Source organism: Marmota marmota, unplaced genomic scaffold (genome assembly GCF_001458135.2).
Source record: "Marmota marmota marmota unplaced genomic scaffold, marMar, whole genome shotgun sequence".
Classification (NCBI taxonomy): domain Eukaryota; kingdom Metazoa; phylum Chordata; class Mammalia; order Rodentia; family Sciuridae; genus Marmota; species Marmota marmota.
The window spans coordinates 41,603,748-41,623,722 of record NW_025999932.1 but is presented as its reverse complement, the minus strand read 5'-3'; the positions used below and the strand labels follow the sequence as shown (position 1 = coordinate 41,623,722).

At 45.2% G+C, this 19,975-nt stretch overlaps 1 long non-coding RNA gene across 1 annotated transcript; it reads right to left on the bottom strand.

The window, feature by feature from the left end:
- Positions 1 to 7,916: 7,916 nt before the first annotated feature.
- Positions 7,917 to 10,993, bottom strand: LOC125616161. Its single transcript, XR_007346805.1, has 3 exons — positions 10,633 to 10,993; positions 10,296 to 10,491; positions 7,917 to 9,836 (listed from the first exon to the last, which is right to left on the bottom strand). It is a non-coding gene; the product is annotated as an uncharacterized LOC125616161 (long non-coding RNA).
- Between the last annotated feature and the right edge of the window lie 8,982 nt (positions 10,994 to 19,975).

The following is a 19,975-nucleotide window of genomic DNA, read 5'->3' as shown; positions in this document are numbered from 1 at the left end:
TTTTAAAACACTGGCACTTTAATGATAAATCTCAAAAACCACAAAATTGTCAGATTTTTCCCTAAACTGCTAAGCAGATAAAGATGACTCTAATGAATGAGTTTGGATTTTGTTAAAATTTAAAAAAAAAGAAAAAAGAAAAAAAGATCAAAAAGTTTGATAATTGGTAGAGATGCAAAGTTTTTTCCTCTTGTCTATTTTGATTTATAAAGGGGCAAACCACAATATAGGAAAATATACGGGGCTGGGATTGTGGCTTAGCAGTAGAGCACTTGCCTAATATGTGTGAGATCCTGGGTTTGATCCTCGAACCACATAAAAATAAATAAATAAAATAAGGTATTGTGTCCAACTACAACTAAAAAATAAAATATAGAAAGAAGAAAGAAAAAGAAAGAAAGAAAGAAAGAAAGGAAGAAAGAAAATATACCTTACTTCAAACTTGGCCTTGTAATTTTAAAAGCTGGCCCAATTAAGTAAAAATACTTTCAATGGAGTCTCAAGTTTCCTGAGCAGTCCATATTTAGATAAATGGGAAAAGGCATTTATAGCCAGCACTTTCAGAACCTTAGCTGGGACTAATTTCAACAAAAAAATTTAATATGCCAGTCTTGTATTCTAAATCACGCTTTTGGGATGCATTCTCAGCTCTCCTTTAATGTGGTAACTGCAAAATATAACTGCCATTACATGGTAATGGGAGTTAAGAATGTGGAGTCCTCAAGTAAAGATCAGAACATACTTCTCTATTAGTCCTTCAAGGACAGACTTTCAGATTGCTTGATTCTAATAATCCCATGCTGTGAATAGAATTGACTGCTCTTCACTTGGTAAGTGTAAGTGGGCTATGTGAAATTTGCTATCAACTGATTAAAGTTTTGGAGTTTCAGTGATGGATGAAAATGTCCTCGATTTAACTTTTATTACCCCCATGATGATATGCAGGGTGGGTAGACAAAAAGTTTTTATCATCTAACTATATGGTAAGATAAACACTGTAACAATTCATGGGCTCTCAAATGGGCAGAAGCAAGACTAGCTTCCCCTCAAGAAGAAAAATTTTAGACCTATGAAAGGGACTACAATGCTAAATTTTTAAAAATTGTATTTACTTAGAAGCATTCAAAATGTCAACAAAACAGCTGCAACTTTTTTTGCAATTACAGAATGATATTTATATAAATTATTTCATATAAACTGCATCAGAGACAACTGAAGATGGAAAAACTACCATCCCCGTATATAACTAATTGGTTCTGTGCACCCACAAAAACCTGATTTAAATTTCCATGCCAATTTACAGCCCCCATACTGTACCAGGCAAGACTAGTGGCCATTGGAAATACCACCAGGACAGGGCTGTCTAAAGACACATTCAGTAGAGTGTTAACTAACACCCCCCCCCCCAAAAAAAAATACTGTACAGCTAAAAAACAAATCTTATGCAGCCTTACATTTTAATTTTTTTTTTCTTTAAAAGGAGTGAGTTGTGTACAGGGGGGTTAAATGCTTTATAGACAAGGGGAAAAAAAAACTGTGCTGGAACCAACTTATTCATCATCATCCTCTTCTTCTTCCTCTTCCTCTTCCTCTTCCTCCTCTTCCTTCTTTTTCTTGCTTTTTTAAGCCTTGACAACTCCCTTTTTCGCTGCATCGGGTTTTCCTCTAGCTCATAGGCAGTACCCTTTTCTTACTTTTCCTTCAGCTTAGCAGCTCTCTTTTCATAGGCTGCTTGTCATCTGCGGCAGTGTGATGCCACCTCTCTCCCAGTTTCTTTCCCATTGGTGCTCCATCACCAATGGATAGGCCAGGATGTTCTCCTTTGATTTTGGGGTGATACTCAGAACAGTATGCTTAGAACAAGAAGAAGGCCGAGGGAGGCCTTTTGGGTGCATTGGGATCCTTGAACTTCTTTTTTTTCCCCTTTAGGAGGGATAGAGGTTTTCATTTCTCTTTCATAAGGGGCCTTGCCCGCCTTTGCCGTGTCTTCCAATTTCCCTTTCTTTTTGCAGACATGGTCTTCCACCTCTCTGAGCACTTCTTAGAAAACTCTGAGAAGTTGACTGAAGCATCTGGGTGCTTCTTCTTTATGCTCCTCCCTGCAAGTTTGCACAAAGAATGCATATGATGACATTTTGCCTCTCGGCTTCTTAGGATCTCCTTTGCCCATGTTTAGTTGCTTTTCCTCAGTGAGGACCAGAGTCACCCAGTGCCCGTCCAGCTCTCACTTGCCCGGGCACTGTCTCCATGGAGCTCAAGGTGCTGCCATGGCTGTGAGAGCGGAAGCCAGACGCAGCCTCCTCACCCTCTCGGCTCTGCCACATTATTCTCCAGCCAGTGCAACTCTTATTTTTTCCTTTACTTTCTTATAATTCAGCAGCATATATTACATTGACGACTTAATGTTCTTATCTGCAAATTCATCATTCCTATAACTTCTGTTTCACAATTAATCATTTTTAATTCTCATTGTGAGTAGTGATTTTCTGTTTCTTTGCATACCCTGTGATTTTTAAAATTTTTTTGTTTAGTTGCTGATAGACCTTTATTTATTTATATGTTGTGCTGAGAATTGAACCCAGTTCCTCCCATATGCCAGGCAAGTGCACTACCACTGAGCCCTAGCCACAGCCCCAGCCCTGGTGATTTTTGACTGAATACCTGATGTTATGATTCTACACTGTTAGTTGCTGGATTTTGTTGTATTCTTTTAAATAGTATTGAGCAATTCTGGAACAGAATTGTTACTTGGGATCCATTGGATCTTTCAAAGCTTGATTTTAATCTTTGTTGTGGTGAGTTCAGAGCTGCCTGTAGTCCAGACTTATCTAGTCCTACTTTTAAAACTAAATAAGAAGACTTCGCCCTCTAAGGACTTTAGGATATCTTTCTACTTTAGCTATGGGAACATAAACCATTCTATTCCTAGTTCTGTGTAAGTCTCAGGAATTGTTAATCCTTTTGCTTTTGAAAGTGATTCTTTCCCCTCAGAGAGTTTCTGTGTGTGTGTGTGTGTGTCTGTGTCTGTGTGTGTATAGGTCAGTACTCAGCTAAAGCTTCAAAGTGATCCCTCTGCAGAGCTCTGGAATGTGCTCTCTCTCTCTTCCTTGCTCCCTCCCTCTCTCCAGCTCCCCCTCCCCCTTTCTAGTGATTTGACTCAAAAGGTCTAGTGGTTTGACCTCCCTTGGTTTGAATCTCTAGCTCCTCATCTCCAGGAGATTGCAGAACTCCATTTTTACCTCTTGCACGCAGGCTGGAAATCGCCTCCAGCAGCATCTGGGACAATTGTAAGACTTGCCTTTTTTTTTTCCTCCCTCTTCTCAGATCAAAGTGCTGTGAGGCTTGTCACCCAATACATGAGAAGTATTATTTCATTTATTTTGCCTATTTTTATCGTTGTTTAAGGGAGGAGGAGAAATCCATTCTCTGTTACTTCATCATGGCTGGAAGCAGAAATCTCTTGATCTCCTACAATGAATGCTTGTGATTGAAAAAAACGACTTGGGAAAAAAAAATTCAATACCTTCCAAAACATTTTTACTTGTTTATCACTTTGCTTTTTACCACCAATGAAATGTGAGCATTTCGTCCACTTCTGTATACTTTAGCGCTTATATTTAATCTTTTTTTTTTCTACCTTCTATCTCTCTCTCTCTAAAATCAGAAGCCGGGTCTATTTTACTTCTCTCATAGTAATCTGTGAATAGGCAGCAACAACTATATGATATAACTATATAAACTATATAACTATATAAACTTATATACAGCCTAAGCCTGGTAAGAATAAACATGAACACATACCAGGATGTCAAAAGATGGCTTTTGTCTGCTCATGATCGTTTTCCCTTGTTCTTAGACAATGATTTGGGTGTGGTTGACACATACTTTGACTCAAGATTTGGGCACATGATTTGGGTTAGGAAATCAGAGTAGTTGTTTTGAGGATGGACAGAATCTCCCCAAGGTCTTCCTGGAATGATTAAAAAATCATTAAATTTAAATGATTAAAAATATCTCTACTTTTTTTCTCAGTTGCAATGATTCATCTTGGTGGGTATCGTTGCTACAGAGTAGAGAGTGAAGGCAATATTGGAAACATGGAGACAAAAAGAGAGTGCACAGTATTATGATACTATGACTCGGCCTCTGAGATTCACAGCCTAGATTCAATTTTAGAGTTCCTGAGAATCTGTAATTTCCCATGTATGTTTAAATTTGTCCCAACTGGGTTTCCATCACCTGTAGGTTTAGGCAAACTTTTAACCTTGAACACCAAGATGTGTGTGAAATACAAGGAAAATGGCTATGTGCATGGAAGGATAACTGGAGTCTTACAGCAGCCGCCTTCTCCCACAGCCTGCAGGCACCCCCATCTGCAGGGAGGCGGCCAGTAGGTGACCTGAGCCTCAGGGGGTGGGCACCAGGCAGATTCTGCCCCAACCTGTGGACTCCTGTCACTTCCAGGCTGTTCAAGCTGTACCTCTGTGGCAGTGGGAGAATGGCAGAGCCACTTCTTGCTGACTTGAACACAGACCCCAATCTCCATCTCTGAGCCCTTGGATCACAACCTTCCGAGGCCCCAAGCTGCTGTGGACCAGGCAGAGTGGCAGTTACACATCCACAGTGTTTCTGTTGCTTTCATCTCGATGGAAGTTGCTTCTGTTATTTCAGTTTCTCGTTTCTGCCTTGGGCAATGAGAGGCAGGTGGAGATGGAGGTGCCTGGGGAAAAGACAACTCCACCGTGTTCAAGTGCTGATACACTCCTGAGGAAAACCCTTGCTGCCTTCATCATCCCACCTTGTTGACTTGGGCGTCCCTCTCCCAGTTGTCCTTTGGCAGAGGTACAGAACCATTTCCAGAAAGTTCTCTGATTAAGATAGTGTTGCCAAGGGTCTCCTGAGTCGAAGAGGCCAAGTCTCAGTTCTGCTACTGATGTGCCCCCAGGACGTCTCCACAAACCTGCACCAAGAAGAAATCACCCCGCTATTCATAAAACACTCCAGGATGTCCAAAAGAGTGCAGGGTTTTACTGTTGTGTCATTGCAGTACAAGGATAATGTATTTTGCAATATCAACTCCCTTTCCAGGTTGCAAAATGGGTTTGGCAAGAACCACATCACTGATAGACAAATCATGCTAAGGTATGCTTTAAAAGAATAATTTTCGGGGCTGGGGTTGTAGCTCAATGCTAGAGCACTTGCCTAGCCTGTGTGAGGCACTGGGTTTGAGTCTCAGTACTGCATATAAATAAAATAAAGGTTCATCAACAATTTAAGAAAATTTTTTCAAAGTAGACTTTTAAAAAATAATATTATAGGCTGGGCATGGTGGTGCACATCTGTACTCCCAGCTACTGTGGAGGCTGAGGCAGGAGGATTGCAAATTCAAGGTTAGCCTCAGCAACCTACAAGGCCCTAAGCAACTCAGCGAGAACCTGTTTCAAAATAAAAACTATAAAAAAAAAAAAAGGGCGGGATGATGCTCAGTTGTTAAGTGCCCTAGGTTCTATCCCTAGTACCAATAAAAATAAGACCAGTAATAATAATAATAATAATAATAATAATAATAATAATAATAATACAGGGACAATAATATGAATAAACTTTCACACAGACCTCCCTTCTCTGCAAAGGGATTGTTGCCATTTTACTGATGTGGAAAGTGAGGCTGCTGGGGTGGAATAAACACTCTTCCTTCAACATCTCAGAGCTTCTAGCTACACCACGCAGCCTCCCGAGCTAAGGAGTCCCTGCCACTGCGGCCCCTCACACACACCTGACAGTGGAAGGCAGAAGAGGCTGCCTCGCTCATCGGGATGGCTCTCCTTTCCCAGGAAGCTGGCCTCCCTGCCTTCCTGCCTCTCTTTTCTAATTGTCCTCATAGCCTTCCGTCTCTGTGAATTTCACTGTTCTGGTTACTTTCTGCATCCCCTGTCTGTCAGTGGGATCATACAGTATTTGTCCTTTCCGACTGGCTTATTTCACTTAGACTCCATCAAGTTTCACCCACTTTGGAGCCTGTGTCAGAATTTCCTTCCTGGCCGGGCGCCGTGGTGCACGCCTGTAATTCCAGCAGCTTGGGAGGCTGAGAAAGGAGGATCATGAGCCACCCTCAGCAACTTAGAGAGGTCCCAAGCAACTCAGCAAGACCCTGTCTCTAAATAAAATACAAAAAATGGCTGGGGACGTAGCTCAGTGGTTAAGTGCCCCTGGGTTCAATCCCCTGTACCAAAAAAAAAAAAAAAAAAAAAAATTTTTTTTCTTCTTGTTTCAAGTTGCATAATATTCCATTGTGGGACTACACCATGTTTTGTTTATCTATCCATCCATCCATGGCCTCAAGATATTTTTGAACAACTTTAAGTTCTTCCTTATTTTGAACCCAATTCTAACCTGTGTTTGCAGGTCTCAGTTGTGACACTCTAAAATCTCACAAAATCAGCCCAATTCTTTTGCCCATGGTACTCCTCCACTTATTTGAAAATCACTTCCGGTCATTTCTAGAACCTTCCTTTCTGTTCTATGACATGAGGCCTGAGGAGCTGCTTCAGAGGGGAGCCGTCTATTGTCCTTTCTTTCTTCCTCTCCAGCTGACCGGGGATCTCAATGCCATTCTCTCTGCACCAGTGGCTTCTGCCTGGAGCATCTTGCTCATCTCTGGGGTCTCCTGGGGCCAGTACTGCCGGCCACACTCACCCCTTAGCCCAGGGGGTCAGCAGGACTCCTAGACGCCAGCCCAGCTGGCCATCCCCAACAAAGCAGAGCCGCACATCTGCTCCGGGCCATGTGGAGTTCTGGTGGACGGTTTCCCAATACACATTCCTGCCTCGGCAAATTATCTCCAGGAACACAGAGAGGAGGAAGACAGGGGAAGGAGATGCCAGCATAAGAAACCAAGTCAGTCCTTCTAGACCAGCCAGTGCCTCCGGCTGGCTCTGGGTAGAAAGGGGAGATTGCAGCCTGAGCTTCTCCCCAGAGGTCGAAGGGGCAGATCGAGTTGCCTTTCTCCCTGCCCCGCCCTGAGGAATGGGCCTGGGGACACAGCGGCCCTTTCTCTGCCCTGATATCTTTGAGTCAAGGCGCCGTGTTGACCAAGCGGGTCAGAAACAGGACTGCAAAGCCATTGTCCGAACTGCCCAGGGAGGATGCGGCCAGCATTCCTAGGTGTGTTTGCAAGTGTGGCTGAGAGAGGAGGTGCCAAGGGAGACACTGGCACAGCCAGCCTGCCTTTGGAGGCCAGAAGTCCCCTGGGACAAGGAGGTACTTCAGATTAAATCCCTCCCAGGAGCACACCCAGTGTCACCCGCAACCACCGTAGAGGTCTGGCCCTGTGCTCAAGACTTGCCAGGTGACTTTCACAATGACACACTGTTCATTACAACAGAAGTCCTCTGGCTTCCCAGAACCTAGTCACATATCACTTGGCCAACTTTCCAAACTTTAAAAGATTCTAGAAAATTTGACTCATTTATTTATTGCTTATACATTATTCTTCCAAGTGATACCATGATACCACTGAAATCATTGAAAATTCCATGTGATAAATATCCATAAAGTTATTACCTCATGGACTTACAGACAGAAGACAAGTAACAACATGGATTGAAAAAAAGAAAACAACCATGTTAGAAGACAAACCAAGAAAGTTTAGCTCTGAGCTTGTACAATTAGATAAGAAAGAAAAAACAAGTTAGGCTGCAGAATGTTTTCCAGGTATGGTGGTGTAATCCCAGTGACGCAGGAGGCTGAGGCAGGAGGATTGTAAGTTTGAGGCCAGCCTCAGCAACTCAGACCCTCAGTAACTTAGCATGATCTTGTCTTGAAAATAAAAAATAAGAAGCCATGGGATGTAGCTCAGTGATAGAGAACACCTGGGTTCAATCCCTAGTACAAAAAAACCCCCCAAAAACCAAAAATAAACCCACGCATATATCCCCTCTTTAATTAAAGAGAACATACAGGTTCATCAGGAGATGTTGCCTTGGCAAATTTCAAAAAAGGATCATTCACAAAAATAGAATCTATATACAACTTTTTAGAAATTCATCTACTATGTATATAAGACCTATGCTTATGCGTGAGTATGCCTCATCTATATGGAGGTACATATAAATCTGTCTGCCATCTACAGTCTCTTCTTGTATACGTATTTCACAGATTTCAATCGCAACTTCCAGCAGACTGCAGGACCTCATCTGTTTCAGTGTGTAGCAATGGCTGCCTATCATGAGAAGAGTCGGGATCTGGTAGGAAAGATGGGGGGAAGGTAATCCCACAACTCCTATGCCCTCCTAGGTAGCCGAGCTGATCCTACACAAGTTTGGTTGGCTTATAATCTGGGGCCCTTGCCCCCACGGGGGGAAAGGAGGAATGGTCAGTCTTGCTAAGGCCAAGACCCTAAGGCTAGGACCCAGAGGCCTGGAGAAAGCTCTTTGGCACCCAGATGTCCTGCCCCAGGACATTTCTGTCTAAATCCATCCCATGGGCCAAGACTGGCATATGACTGGGCGCCTGCTCAGCTCCCATTTGGACTCCACCCCCTGCTGGCCCTGGAACCCTGCCCCAAACCACAGCTGCCTGGCTTGGGGCCTGACCATCTGCCTCCTCCTTGCCAGAATACTCTCTCTTTTTCTGGAGGGCAGGAACTTGTCATCGTACCCCTCCCTCAGCTACTGTGAAGGGTCCTGCTTCCACCCTGATGACCCAGACAGCCTCCACCCCTATGCAGTGATCCACTATTTTGTGGTCTCTGTTCCTCTATCCAAAGACCCTACCTATCCCACGTCTTCACCTCTTGGATTAAACCTGTTGGAAGTTTAGACCCAAGTCCACCAAGCCTGTGAGTGGTCACGATGTAGACTCCAAGCTGTTCTCCTTAGAAGCCAGCCTTTCCCCACCAACTCACTGTCTTAAAAAGGTTATGAAAGCAGAGGAACATGTCATCTTTCCCAGAAGGTGGTCCAGGCCCCCTAACACCAGGGGGTTATTTATAGACAGTGCCCAGGGAGGGGGTGCTACTCCTCCACCCCACAAGCAGAATCAGGAGGAACTCAAAAGAGTCGAAAGTTACCACACTGTTTTCAAAGGCACAAAGTTTTCTACTCCTCCTGGCCATATTGCTATAAAGAAGCAGAATATATGTCCCATGGCCAGCCCCTTAGGGAGAAAGAGGTAAAATGACCCATTCAATCCCACCCTTTAAGATGGGAAACATCCGAGAAAGAGCTGAAATATTCCCTGAACCTCAGAGGCTTTCCAGAAGAGGAGAATACTTTGGAATCAGTTCTTGGGACACATCCAAGGTTGAGGGGAGGTAAGAGGGTGGGGCTGTATCAGCTGACTGTGTCCCATAGAAACAATTTCCAGGTTTCTCCAGCAATGGACGTGGCTAACCAGAAGGGACCACATGTGATCTTTGAGAGGCTGTCAGGAAAAACTGCCAAGCCTGGGTTGTGGGGTATGTGCTTCCTGAGGCTGAGGGGTCCTAGAGGGTACCAACCACCGATGGTTGATGAATGGCGGCGTAGCCCTATCTGTTTGGAAGAAAGCCATGTCTGTAAGTATGGGAAGCAGTTCTGCAGCGGCTGGTCCATAGCAGGCTCCCAGGGTACAGTCACAGCTTTGGACATTGGAGACCCCACCACTGATGTAGAGACCGAGCCATGGCCCCTGGGGCTGGAAGAGATCGCATGAGGTGGTCCAGGACTTCTCTCAAGTGGAAGCAAGCTCCTCTGTAGCTGCCATGCCTCTGGGAGGGACTTTGAGAAGTCAAGGCTCTGTGGAGGGAAATATGTTCTCTTCTTTTCCACCTGATTCTGTCCTCCAAGAAAATGTTCCTATGGAAAACAGAGAGACAGGAACTTGAAGGTGGGCCAGCAGAGGCCGAGACAAGGCTTGAGAATAAAACATTGATGGGTCACTGTAGTTTTGCTCTTCAAAGTGCCTAGACCCCATTAGCTGGGGCCTGTCTTTTGTAACTTCAGTTACAAATGCCCAGGTATTTATTTTCTGGTAGTGATTAAAAAGTAGATAAAATTCATAAATAGCAAAGCTACATAGCTTAAGCAACCTTCAAATAGAGCGGTTAACAGAATGCAATTACATAAAGAAGTACATCTGATGTTACATGTGCCAAAAAGCTAAACAAAATAGAAAGAAAATCCATCATTCCGGCCAAATAAAACAGGGAGTGATTATGGACAATTGAGTTCTTTTCTTAACACAAGGAAGTCCTAACCGGCAGTTTGGCCGAGTGCTTCAAGATGGGAAAACACCCAAACCAGCCTCTCCTGTACCTTCTTCAGCTCTGCAAAAACCCAGGCACAGACTGAGGTTTCTGCTGTGAAGAGACGGCTGTGTGGCAGGCGCTGTTGGACCAGGAGCTACAGAGAACTCGTGGCTGTGGTCTGCGCTGCGGCTTAGAGGCCTGCTACCAGGAAGCCACAGGGACAGGCTTGGACGTGAGGACAGTGGTCACAGGAGAGGCGTCCACTGAGAAGGAGGAAAGGAGACAAGGTAGTTATTAAATAGCAAAAATAGTTTGAAAGCAAAGTTTGCTAACTGTGACTGTCCCCTTGTGTTACCATAATAAAATACCATGCATTGGGTGGCTTGTAAGCAATAGAAACTCACTTCTCCCAATTCTGGAGGCTGGAAGTCCAGGATCAAGGTGCCCATAGATTTGGTGTCTGGTGAGGGTCCGCTTCCTGGTTCATGGACGACCCTTTCAAGCTATGCTCTCACCTGGTGGAAGGGGCCAGCTGGTTTTCTGGGGTCTCTTTTATAACAACTGAAATTCCATTCATCACCTCTCAAGGGCCCCACCTCCTGGGCAGGGGATGTGGCTTGGTGGTAGAGTGCTTGCCTAGCTTGCACAAGGCCGTTGGTTTGATCACCAGCACTGCCAAAAAATTATGGCACCAAGGGCCCCCCATCCCGGTACCATCACGTTGAGGGTTAGGACTTCAACATTCGGATTTGGAGAGTCCGTAAGCATTCCACCCACTGCTCTGGAGAAGATAGCTGCCTTAATAATAGGTTTGAACAGTCTGTGTTCATTTTTAAGTCCTTATAACATGCACTGGGACAACAATTCCCTAAGGAAGACTCAAGTATTACCTGTGCATGGGAACTGGGAAAACAAGTATTTTAGTCAGCATTTTTTTGCTGACTAAAAGATTGGACTGGAACAATTTTAGGGAGGAAAGGTTCATTTGGGGGCTTGTGGTTTTAGAGGTCTCAACCCGTAGATAACAGTCTCCATTCCTTAGGGCTCCAGGTGAGGCAGAACAACATGGCGGAAGAGTGTGGTGGGGGGAAGCAGCTCACATGATAATCAGGAAGCAGAGAGAGGCTCTGCTCACCAGATATACATTTCACATCCCAACCATAACAACAAGCAAAAGTCCTTAGCACTATCGATTTTCAAGGTGTGGTCTTGCTAATAGATATTTTTATTTCCTTATATCTCCCAACTCACTACAGACTTCCAGGCCCCCTCAGAACCACTGAGTTAGAATCTCCTAGGGCAGGGCCCATGGATTTGTATTTTAAAGCTTGTAAATATATTAATTTGGAAAACCATTAACCCACAGGGTAAAGGACCAAATAGTTACCATATATCTCACCTGTAATCTTGTAGTAGCTGGGAGCTGGAATGCACCTTGAATTTGGAATCCAAATGCTTGGGTTAAAATTATGCTACTTAGCCTTGAGCAGTTCACTTAATTCCCTATGACTCCAGATTTTCCCATTTACAAAATGGAAATTCTACCTAGAGTTGTAAACATTAATCGGGAAAGAAGTTAAATGCATTTACACTGTAAACCCCAAAGGGTTTATAAACTTTATGACCATCATGGTATCATGAGTTCCCATCCAGGCGTCAGCACCGGGTTTAAGTTGCTGCCATTTCTCCTCTAGGCCAGACAATAACCCCCCTAACGTTGCCCCTTTCTTACCGTTTCACACTCTGCTGATTATACGTCTGCCTTACTGAAGCCCTCCAAAACCTTCCTGTTGCCCTTGGAATGTGGTCCAAAATCCTCCATAGAACCGATGGATAGAGAGAAGGTAGCATGATATGCAAATGATCTAGAATACCATTGGCTGCTCAGTAAAAATATACCCAGCTTCATTTTAATATTTGGGAGCCCCAGGCAGCCAAGACGCGTGCAGAGGATGGGGCCCTGGCTTCAAGCAGTAGAGAGGTGGGGCAGGGTGACAGACAAGCCCCTGACCTCATAGGCCTGTGGGCAGCCCATTGAAGAAAGAGATGAAGATGTGAATTTGGTGTCAACATACCTTATATACAAGCAGAGGTATGATAAATTGTGGTATAAAGGTGCATTAAGAATCGTAATGAAAAAAAAAAGAGAGCACTCATGTATAATGTCATAATTTGGTGTGAACATACTTTATATACAGAGTTACGAGAAATTGTGCTGTGAATGGATAATTATGAATGTAATGCACTCCACTATTGTCATGTATGTAAGAAATAAAAAAGAAAATAAAGAAAAAGAGAAAAACACACTATCAAAAATGTAGATTGTTAGGGGCTGGGGTTGTGACTCAGCGGTAGACTGCTCGCCTAGTACGTGGGAGGCCCTGGGTTCCATCCTCAGCACCACATAAAAATAAATAAATAAAATAGAGGTATTGTGTTCAACTACAACTAAAAAAATAAATATTAAAAAAATATGCCTATGTGTTACATTATTCCCTTCTCTTCCTTTTTTTAAAAAAAAATTATTTGTTTTAATTAGTTTTAAAGTACATAATGCATTTATGCATTTTGATATATCATACATAAATGGGGTATAATTTCTTATTTTCATATTGTACATGTTATAGAAAAAAATATATATATATAAATAATAATAAAAAATAGAAAAAATATAGCTGCTAGACTGTGTGAATCTAAAGGCATTAATTCTAATTCATAGTGTTTATAGTAACATAATTAAATATAATTTAAAAGGCTAAAAGAACACATAATTTTTAACATACAAAGATACTTGCTAATAGATATTTTTATTGATGGGAGCATTTTTCATTAAAAAAATAACCTTTTATTTTACAATGGTATGTCCCTAGAAAAGTTGCAAAGATACACCAGAAGTTCCTTCTACTCCTCACCTAGTTTCCTGAGCTGTCAATCTTACATTAGCATATGCATCTATCAAAAGCAAGATGCCCATGTTGGTGCAGTATTGTTAACTGGACCCCGGTCTTTATTTGGGTTTCACCAGTCCCTCCCGTTGAGGTCGGGGTCTAATCCAGGAGCCCACGCTGCTCTGGGTCCCCTCATCTCCTTGTCTCCTCTGGGCTGTGAGGCGTCCTGAGCAGGAGCCGGGTGGACTGTGCTCCCTGGGATTGTGCGGTGCTTTCTCAGGACGGGCTGGACAGTGGTCTGGGGAGGCAGAGCCCAGAGCTGAAGGGCATCTTTCATCACCCACGTGGAGGCACCTGCCATCAACATCCCTTTCCACTGTCGATGTTGACCTGACCACTTGCCAGGGAGGAGGTGCCAGATGGCTCCCCATAAAGGTCACTTTTGTCCCTTTTCTGTGCGGTACTCTTTGGAAGCAAGTCCCTGCTTAGCACTCTGGCCATGCTCCAAGCAGGTGAGTGCAGGTGAGGGGTTTGAAGCTCCCCTCCCTGAGAGGAGGAGTCCTACCAAAGTGACTTGGAGTTCTTCTGTAGGAAGCCTCGTGTCCTGCCCCAGGCATAACCTTTACCTTTGTGATAGACACGAGCCTCTTTCCAGGGGACAGATTAAATGGATGCCTGGCTCTCTGTTCCAGTTTCCCTGCCCTTCCCAGGGCCTTCCTTATTGACATCATCAGCATCCACACAGCACTGCACGGTGGCTGTCCTCCTCCGTTCTCCCACAATCCCTATGGCCTGCGCAGGACTTCAAAGAATATTGGTTGAAAGACCGATTTTTTTTTCGGGGGGGAGGGTGGAGTACTAGGGATTGAACCCAAGAGCTCTCTGTTACTGAGCTACATCCCCAGCCCCTTTTATATTTTGTTTTGAGACAGAGTCTCACTAAATTGCCCACTAAGCTGACCTTGAACTTGCCATCCTCCTGCCTCAGTATCCAGAATCTCTAGGATGACAGGCTTGCACCACCCTGCCTGCCTTAGCCCACAACCTTCTGCTCACCATTAAGTGTGAGGGTTGTTCTAAATGTTTTACGTGTAATAATTCCTTTCATCTCAACAATTACAGATGAGGAAATTGTGATGCAGAAGTAAGTTACCCTTTCATGTTATGGTTGGATCTGGAATGTCCCAGGAAGTCCCATGTAGGCAGAGGAGGAGCTTTGGGGAAGTGATTGAGTCATAAGGGCTCTGACCTCATCAGGAGATTAATCCGTTGAGGCTGAATGGACCACTGGGAGGTGGGACCTAATTGGAGGTGGGACCTAGAAGATTTTACATCTTCTTCCCAGTTATCATGAGCCGAAAGTTTCCTCGGCTGTCCCCTTCTGCCCCACCTCAGGCCCACAACAATGGAGCTGGTCAACCATGAACTGAATCCTCTGAAATGGTGAGGCAAAATAAAATGAACCTTTCCTCTTCTAAGTCATTTTTGTCAGGTATTTTGTAACAGCAATGGAAAGCCAATACACTTACCCTATATGCAATCCCTATGTCACTTCATTCACCCATAAGGCTTCAAAGATTACTTGCACTGAATGACTCAGTCTTAAATGTAACCTCCATGAGATCCAAAATTTTCCTTGACTGCTGGGTTCTCCCACAAATCCCTATAACCCACTCCAGGACTTCAAAGAATATCAGTTGAAGAACTGAACAAGTTTAACCTGGATTTTTAAATTTTTTCAACACTGGGGCTTGAACCCAAGGGTGCGGTACAACTGAGCTACACCGCCAGCCTGTTTTACTTTTTATTTTGAAACAGTGTCTTGCTAAATTGCCCAGGTTGGCCTTGAACTGGTGATCCTCCTGCCTCAGCCTCCCAAGTTGCTGAGGTTTCAGACTTGAGCCATCCTGCCTGGCTTAGCCCAGAACTTTCTGCTCTCTAGCGATCCTAGCAACTCTATTTGTGTGGCCCACGGGCACTTCAGATTCAAAACATCCAGAGACAACTCGTCACCCCCAATTCTTCTCCACCCTCTGAATACATTCTCCGTTTGGTATTTTCTTTCTCTGTGACTCCATCATCTCCCTGTCACATAAGTCATTCCCCTTTATTTACCACAGTCAGCCTGTCTTCCGGTGCCATAGTTCCACTGCCCAACATCTCTCAACTCATCTACTCGTCTCCATTCCTACCCTAGTCTTAGAGGTAACGCAGACGTAAGACCCTGGGAGTAGGTTTCCTGGGTTTAAATGCTATTCCCTGCTACCTGTGGGACTTTGGGCAAGTAATGGAAATGCTCCTCAGCTTCTTAATTTATATCATCTAAGGTTAGGGTGTAGGGCTCCAAATAATAGAATCCCAACTCAAACTGGTTTCAAAAAAGAGAAAAAGGAAATTTGTCATTCATCTGAGTCACGGGTGTCCAGCTGGATGGAGGAGAACATCAAGGCACTTCCTATCCTGTATGGCTGATATACTCTGTGTGGGGTTTTATTTGTGCACAGGCTCTTTCTTCATGGTAGCAATATGGCTGCCAGAGCACCAGTAGTACCTCCTATCCTCTCAAGAACTCTGGAAGAAAAACAATCATTTCCTGTTTTCTTTCTTTCTTTCTTTTGGTAAATAAAACAAACAAATAAACTCAGGACTGTTTGGAGTTGATTAGACAGGGTCTATCACATGGCCTTCAGACCTAGAGATGGGATCAATCTCATGCAACTACATGGAACCAGTGTAGGACAAGGAGGTCATCAGTGAAGACCCGAGTGTGGCTTCCAGGAGAAACCGTGAGGCATCAGCCCTGCGGAAGCCTGACCCGCGTCCAGGTTCACACACGTCGTGGCTTCCCTGTGTCCTGGCTGGCTGTCCTCCAGCGGATTATTCATATGATCGCTGGAAGGAGCTTTCTAAAGCGCGAGTTCATGAGCACAGCTCAAGCTTCCCACGAGGACGACCGGCTCCTGCTCGGCCTCAGGCCTAAGCTCAGCCAGGGCCTGGCGTGGACCGATGACCTCAGCTGAGCCTGACCAGCAGCAGGAGTGCCAGGGCCCATGGGACGGCTCAGGTTACACGTGGCAAAGCGAGCCGGGAGCACCACATACCAGGTGACGCTAGGAGCCACCAGAGTGGGCCACGCGGGGATGGGAGAGAGAGGCTCGTGGGCAATGACGGGGTCCCAGTGGGCCAGGAGGAGGCTGCGCGGGGAAGCCCAGTCATCAGCAAGGACAGGCCGACCTTCCTGGAGCCACGGGTGGAAGGGAACCAGGACATTGCTCAGATTCCAGCAGAGAAAGCAGATCTGCAGATAACTCAATAATGTGACAGGCGCATGCTGTCCCCAGGGCCCTTGCCCATGCTGGCCCTGTGCACGAACGCCGTTTACGTCACCAGTCTCTTTATATCCTTCGGTCCTGGCACTAACGTTACCCCCTTGGAGAGGTGTCCAGGTCTTGCTATTTAAAACCACTCACTGCATCATTACCATTTTGTTTCTTTGCAGTGTTAACACTGTCTGAAATGATCCTGTTGACAGGATCTCTGTTGTCTCTCTTCTCCCATTGTCCTATTCCTCCAATATTTTTTAAACCAATGATTTAGTAAAGGGAATGACTTTTCTAGCTTGAGACTAGCATGCTTTAAATGCATCTTACATGACATCTGGCACATAGCAGATCCTCAATAAAAGGTAGCTATATAACCAATGGAATATTACTCAGCCATAAAGAAGAATGAAATTATGGCATTTGCTGGTAAATGGATGGAATTGAAGACTAATAGAAGTTCATTGGATTAGACAGAGGAATGAAGGGAAGGGGAAAGGATAGGAATAATAAAGAATGAGACATAGCTTTTCTATGTTCATATATGAATACACCACCAGTGAAACGCTACGTCATGTACAACCACAAGAATGAGATCCTGTGGCTGGGCTTGTGGCTCAGTGGCAGAGCGCTTGCTTAGCATGTGTGAGGCACTGGGTTTGATCCTCAGCACCACATATAAATAAATAAAAAATAAAGGTCCATCAACAACTAAAAAATATTTTAAAAAAGAGAATGGGATCCTAATTAGAATAAGTTATATTCTATGTGGAATATGTCAAAATATACTCTACTGTCGTGTATATCTAAAAAGAACAAACAAAAAAAATTTTTTTAATTTAAAAAGGTAGCCATATAATGACTATTATTACAAATGTCTTGAATATTGGAAGCCCTGTGTTCGATGGATCAACCTCCTCAAAGGCATGACCCAGAGCCCATCAGGAGACACGGGGGTAAGACAGGTGGAGAGAGGGAGGGCGCCCTCCGGATCACAGCTGCTGCTGGCCCACGAGGAAAGCAGGTGGCTGGTGGGAGGTCCAGGAAGGTGCAGAGCAGGGGACACTGGGGCCAGGGGTCCCTGGGACCTCCATGGAGTGTTGGGAGTTGGGTCGTGGAGGCTGAGATAGGGAAGGGAAAGAGTTCTGATCTAAATCTTATTTGCCATCAGTTGAAGACTCAAGGTCTAGTTCAGTGCACCTTCAGAATCCCAGGCAACATCTACCGAGCACTCTCTATGTCTGAAGCTTTTGGTCAGAGTTGACTCAGAGAGGTCCCAGGCTTCTTAGGAAATGCCTTTTCTTGGGGAGGAGAAAGTGGGTCACAGTAGCTATGACATCATGACGTGCCTGATAGTGACACTCCGTGGAGGGGGGTGGGCACAAGAAGGATGCCTTGGGAAGGGGAGAGCAGCTGTCAAAAAACAGGTGAAGAGGCTGGGTGTGGGGGCACAGGCCTGCAATCCCAGAGACGCTGGAGGCTGAGGCAGGAGGATCTCAAGTTCGAGGCTCAGCCTCAGCAACTTAGTGAAGCCCTGTCTCATTAAAAAGTAAAAGGACTAGGGACATAGCTGAGTGGTAAAGCACCCCCGGGTTCAATACAAAAGAAAAAAAGAAAAAGATGAAGGGAGATGGGGAATGGACACCGTGGTAGTGATTAAAAACACAAAATTCAGGGGAAATACCTTTGGCTTGGTTTTGTTTCTTTCTGTTGGGTGTTTTTATGTCCAGTTCCGTGTTACTTTTACCTGGCCACGATACGGCTGGAAAAGATAATCTCACCAAGATAGACCGGGGCGTATCTGAGCTCGGCCTAGCTATGGATAATTGGTTTTTGTCTTTTCAGAAACAAAATAAGCTGCAATTCAAGATCCGGGCATGAATGGCTGAGTGTGTGACTCATCAGAGCTCCACCCCGGAGCTGGGCCACTCACAAGGTGTCCTGTCCCCCTTCACCAGGAAAAAAAAAAAAAAAGCAAGAATAGGTGGCTTCTCCACTTCCCTGACTGTCCTCCTCCAAGATTCTGACTTTGAGGAGGAACAGTCAGAAAGAGCGCTGTCTCCTCATCAGGAGAAAATAGCCTCTGCTTGGACTTTTCTCAGGACCTTCACCTTGAAGGGTTGAATTTTTTTTTTAAACCATCCTCAGCCCCTCGTCACCACCCTTTTTGAAATGAAGAATGTCCCTTGAAGGAAAATCTTCCCTTTATTAAATCGGTCCAATCTTCAATTAACAGAAGAAAAAAAAAAAAAGGCCTTACAAGCGAGAGGATGGATAGATGGATAGATGATAGACAGACAGACAGACCTAGATAATATTGCAGCCGATGTATGCCAAGAAAAGGAAGAGATGGGCCCTCGGCCGTAGGGATGGTGCATCTTTGAAGACGCCCTGCTGTCAGGATCCTGAGTGCTGGAGGCTGAAGTTAATGGAGGCTGGGTTGCAAAAAGAAAAGAAAAGAAAAGAAAAGAACTTGGGGATACTTTTATAGATGAGCTGATCTATCAGCCTAAAGTGGTCGCAGAGCACCAACCGGATGGTCACAACCCTTCCGAGTTCACCCAAGTGCCATCCAGGGCTGTCTCCAGCTTTACACAGAAGGTGGGTGCCCAAGTCCATTTTTTTTTTTTTTAACTCAGAACACATTTCTTGTAAACAGACGTCTTTGTGTCTTACATTAGGTGTTGAATAGACTTTTGTGGACTGTCCCAGGGCGTGGCCAGCGTTTATTGTTCTTATGGAAGGTGTTACCCGTGGTTTCCATTACAGCTCCATCACTAGGACCCACCGGCTCCTTCTCTACCACAGAAAGAACCCAAGGGCTGAGGTGGGTCAGCAGGACTCCCACCGTGGCCTCGGGGCTCTCCGGTTACCTCGGAAGTCAGCACTTCAGTTGCTGAGCCGCTTGGTCTGTTCTTAGGGAAAGCAGGCGGCCTCCTCTGTGTTTGGACCCCGCTCACCCATTGGCTTGGGAAGCCATCTCTCTTGGCTGAGGTTGCCTCCGGGGTGCTCAGGATTCCTCTCTTGGATCCATTTCTTCCCCCAAGAATGGCGCAAGAGCTCCCCAGGCTGGTCGTGTTCAGAACAGGAGATGATCCCGGGCCATCAGAGGACGAGGGAATCTTGGCTGGGTCAGTGTCTGGGCGAGGCCGCTTTTCCAGGGTTCCCTGGGGACAGGGCAGCCTGGGTCAAGGAGCTCTGCCTGCAGCTCTGCTCCCCACCTCCAGCCAGGGGCTCATCCCTCATCCCTTCAGGTGACAGGAGGCTAGTGCCCCAGCTTGAGAACAAGGGACCCAAATGTCCAGCTTTGCCAATAGTCATCCAGGTCCTCCTAGTCAGATCCGACATCCAGGGGCCATTTCAGGGATGGAGCCACCTGTCCCTCCTGTCTTCAGGGAGCAGTGTCCTCCTCTGCTTTTGGAGGGCCCGGCTGAGCCTGTGTTGAGGACTGAGCAGGCCTTGTCTCGTTGGAGTCCCGTGTTCCAACTGCCCCACCGTAAATGGCCCTGGACCAATCCGTTGCAGAGGTTGCCTTTGTC